Source organism: Callionymus lyra, chromosome 3 (genome assembly GCF_982586985.1).
Source record: "Callionymus lyra chromosome 3, fCalLyr1.hap1.1, whole genome shotgun sequence".
Taxonomy (NCBI): domain Eukaryota; kingdom Metazoa; phylum Chordata; class Actinopteri; order Syngnathiformes; family Callionymidae; genus Callionymus; species Callionymus lyra.
Window position 1 is genome coordinate 5369991 of NC_141820.1, and position 5174 is coordinate 5375164.

A 5174-nucleotide genomic window follows, 5' to 3' on the forward strand; every position below is an offset into this window, starting at 1 on the left:
CGTGACAACATGAATATGAAGTGTAGCGTTCATACTTCTGTCACTTCTTTCTCTTTTATTCTGACAATAAAGTGCATCAGTCTCCATGAAGCATAAACCTGACGACCTGAAATACAATCAAAGAAAACACTCGTCTCTGAACTGAAGCAAAAGTTGATCATTGACTCTATTGTTGACACTCAGCAGTAACTTCAGCAGCTAAACTGTCGACTGACGCTCTAAACTTCACATCCACACGGTAAGTGGTGCGTTCATGGACCAATTCAAACTATGAGATGAAATAACAGCTTTAATCAAAAGTCATCAATGTGGTGTTCAAAAGATGCTGAGACGAGGGAGACGGCAGCGTAAATCACTGACTGGATATAAAAGGAGGACAAAACATTCCAGAGGTATCAAAGGCAGATGCTCCAAACTTGATAAATAATTGAGACTCTCACTCGCTCTTGGGTTCCGTTTATTAAAGATCGTGACAGAAACGTTAAATTCAATCATTCAATATTCTGATATTCTCCCATAAAAGCCTCACAGTTATTACATCTGTGTTATCCTTCACCTCCATCAACCAACATGTACTTCTACACTCGCACACTAGTATTTTTGGCAGCACACAAAGCCCTCGGTGAGAAGTGTCCCGTCAGAAAGAATGTTCTTGGTGGTCGTGGATGTGCTGCTCGTGGTCAGACTTTGGGACGAGGCTCGTCCTCACAGGGTAGGTTAGACGCCGACACAGATCTGAGACGTGTTTGTATCTTCTGGTAACACGTTTGCTCTGTTCTACTGGTGGACTTTGGAGTGGCCTCTGTTTGATGGAGGGATTGTGAAAATGACTCCTGGTTCCACCGAGCTGGAGTGAGAAGGTCACATGATCACAGTGTAGATATACATGCAGCAGCCAGTGGTGCTTCTCTCTCCTCCTTCACTGCTGCCACATCCATCACTGCTCCTCTTCAACATCATCTGACACAGTCAGCCTGGAGGAGGATTTTATTACAACTGTTCACATTTAGTTTTTACACAACATTTCCATTCAAACTACTCAACATTTGTTCATCCATCCAGGCTGGATATGGAAGTTTATCAGTGACATCAGAATATTGAATACATTAAAATGTTCACCTGTTGAAACTTTTAATGGATTATTAAATATTATTTCTTTAAGAATATGATTCAACACCTTTTATATTTAAGGCTGAATTTGTGTTTGAATTTGAATTTCCCGGAGCTACTTAATTGTGTGTTTCTACGTCATCACATGATCGTCTGTGCTTCCTGTGATTGGCTGAAAGTTCGTTCAATTAAATCAGTTCTCTGTTGGTTTTGTCTGATGGTACAATTATACCAACATTTTTATACTGAATTCAAAAGGAAACAAATGAGAAAATATTGAATTTAGAATATTTATTATTAAATTATTGGATTAAGAAAATCCAACTACATGTGAAAACAAATATTAATTTTAAAAACCTTTAAATCAGCAAGAGTTAAATGTCTTTTTAAAGTTGTTGTTCACTAAGTTAATTCATAAAACGTTACATCGCTGTTCGCGTTTCTATTTTGGTGTGATTAACTGTCAATTTAAGAGCCTCTTACTCAGTGAAGAACAAATAATCACGAAAAACAAGTAGTGACTTCAGTTAATGAGATTGATTCAAATTACAGTTTCATAGTTCATTGATAATAACAATTATTGAATTATTATCCTCATAAATGTAATAGTTTCCTTTGTACTATAAATCAAAGGTGGTTCTCCAACCTCAGGTATTTTTACCTGAAGACGATTTTACAGTTAAATCGACCAGAACTTAAATGTTCTGAAAGTAAACCTTTTTTATAAAGGTTATAATCACTACAATGACTTACTAACTTTATTGAAATATAAACCATGAAAGAATTATGATAAATTATTGAAAGCCAATAAAAAAACACAAATCGAGACAGTGCGGTTGAAAACTGACACGGTATTGTGAAAAGTAATATCACTATATTGAAGTCTATCGATATGTTCTTACACCTCTACTAAAAAGTGACGCAAAGTGTCGCAGAAAAGTACAGTTTAAACCATTTGAATAAACACATTATTTAGTGATGATGGTCTAAAAGGCTTGAAGGGTCGGATCTGTTGAATAGCTGGTGAAGACTGTGCTTCTTACGCAGACTTTGCTAAAAGTCGAGGCTCCATAATAGACTCTGGAACAGCTAGCAAGACGACATGCTAACAAAAGATTGCTAGCTTGTCAGTGTCAAATGGTTTGGGACCAACACTGGAGCGATAGAGTCCGATATAAGCAACAGACGTCAGAGAGAGGAAGAGAGAACACTGAGGCAAAGTTGACAGGTTTTTATTTCTCATAAATAACACTGAACAAGCATCATAAAGCCATATTTCTCTCCATCTATACACTGTCAAATTCTCTGTATAACAAAATACAGTTTATGTGTAATGCACTTGATACAGATAGAGAAGTATTTCATAGCAGCAGACAAGACCTTGGACTCCCAGGACATGGGACTTTCTGTGTATTGCAGGTCTGGCTCGTGTGTCTATGAAATCTACTTCCCTCAGGAATCACTTGTTGCATAACTAGATCTACGTGGAGCCCACCAGTAAGATTCTTGTTTGTCCACATCCTTGAATAGAACCAGTCTCCCGTGGCAGGTACGAGGGTCTCTCCGACACACCTCCACCACTCGTGCAGCCTTGTACACTTCAGTCAATGATCCTGCAGAACTTCAACATCAAACCTTGTATTGAGAATCATTAGGACTGTGTGGTGAGAACTTTCTATGAAGGTCTGGTATAATACATCGACAACAAATCCATGAGACATGATTATACATTTATACAACTTTATAGAAGAAGATATGATGCTTTATAGTCACGTCAACTTATTATAAGATTTAAGTAAGAAAATACACTGAAATATTGCAATACCGTGTTGATATTCAACAGCAATGTATTAATTGAAAAAAAAAAAGTTTTGTGTGAAAACAATACAATAATTAGATTTTTATACTTAAACATTAACAAACGATTGATTATGTTCATCTTTGTGTTAATTAAAAAATTAAACTTCCTGCCGCCAGATGACAACAGTCGTTACCTCCTTCGTAATTAAAGAAAGAATAAAATCCTGCGAGATCCTGGTGAAGACTGAGGACGAGAGGATACAGAAAAACAAATAAAATAACTTGCAATATTTTGGTTGGATTTAAAAAAAGAAAAAAACAATTGTCATGACTGTTAAAATTGTCTGAATATTTGCATGTTAATTGTTAATATAAACCGATAAAGTTCTGTTGAATATTAATACAGTGTCTAGTTGTGTATAGAAATATTGTGATATTTAAATTCATCAATAATTTCTTACCCCTCTATTAATTAAAGGTTGCTTGAGTTGTAATACAGTAATTACACTGAGTGACTTCAGTCGTTACTTTGGCATTAATTATGAAAAATAATGAACTTTTTATAAACCTTCATGAAGCTTGTTTTAAGTTGACAAACATAAACCATCATAACTTCTTCTATAAAGTCCTATAAAAGTATTATAATATCTTTGAATGTGTTAATAATACATTTCAAGATAAAGTGTTAAATAATATTGACATTGTGTAATAACACAACCTTCCCAGAACACATTTGTGCTTTTATTCAAAAATAAATTATCAAATAAACAACTTTTAACCCTGATCAAGCATTTTTGTCTCAATAATAATTCAAATGTGAAATAAATGATATTTGCCATAATAATGTGACTCTGATGTGATTGTTCATTGATATTGTTTATAAGCAGTGAATCTGACTCCACCTAATGTGGTTCTACATCATTATAATAGAAGAAGAATAGAACAATGATGCACTGATGGATCATTAAGGTTCCATATGACCTGATGCTTGAACACAAAATGAAAGGGACATTAAAGAACGTCTCCAAACATGTTCAAAGCTGCACAGAAGTCCACCAGCTTCACTGTGTGTCACTAACCCAGTCACAAATACACACATCTGAGGCAGCGGGAGGTCAAAGGTCACACACAAATGGACTTTTTGCTTAGTTGGAGAAATAATCCAAGTAAATCCTCTCTGGTCACGAGGTGGTCGTTGAAAGACTTTGGTCACATCGGGCTTGATCTACCAAACTGTTACTTAAAGACGACTAAACTTTCCTAAAGTCCAGCTTTGATGTCGCTCAGTTGTGACAGAAAATCATTCATTCACAGACTCACACATTCACACACTCACACCTGCGGACAATTTAGAGTTTTCAATCCACCTCTGTGTTTGGACTGTGGGAGGAAACCGGAGTGCCCGGAGTAAACCCACACAAACACGGGGAGAACAAACAAACAATAAATTCAGTAAAAAAAAAAATCCATCTGGTCAAGAAAATCTTGCTGAGCTTGCAAAAAACAAAGATGAAACTGGACAGTTTTAGTTTGAGCAACACAAAAGTTCATGTCACTGAGTTCATCTGCGTCACTTCTTCTCTGGTCACATGGTCGGAACATTTGTTAGTAAATCACTGTCATCTGAATATTCAATGATGGAATTAAACAAATGATGAAACTTTTTTATTGAAATGTTTTTTATTTTGAACCATTTCATTATTTTTGCAAGAATTGAATTCAATCACTTGTATCTTGAAGGTTGAATTTGATTTGTGTTTTTTTTATTTGAATAAAAAGATTTTTCCAAAGTCAAATATTTTGGAATTCATAGTCTTTTAAATTCAATATAAATGTTGGTATAAAAGTGTCGCCAGAAAATGCTGTTGCTTTGAATCCACCATGATGTATTGACGCGCCAGTGATTCTACGACATCATGTGATCGTCTGAGCGTCGCATGATTGGCTGAGAGTTGAATCCAGTAGCTCAGGACTCTTTGGGTTAAAAGTCTCACTATTATACCAACATTTTTATATTGAAGTCAAAAGATCAGGAATTAAAAAAGGATTGTATTCAGAAAATTAATGATGGTCAATAGAATATCAAACTGTGTGTATATTTATCTTTTATTTAATCAATTTATTAAACCTTTCAATGTACAAATGATGATTCAAACTAACAAAGAAAAACTTGAATAAAAAAGTTGAAACAATGTTTAATTCAATCCTTCAATATTCTGATGACACTGATGCACTTCCATACAAACACTGCTTTGCTTCAGTTT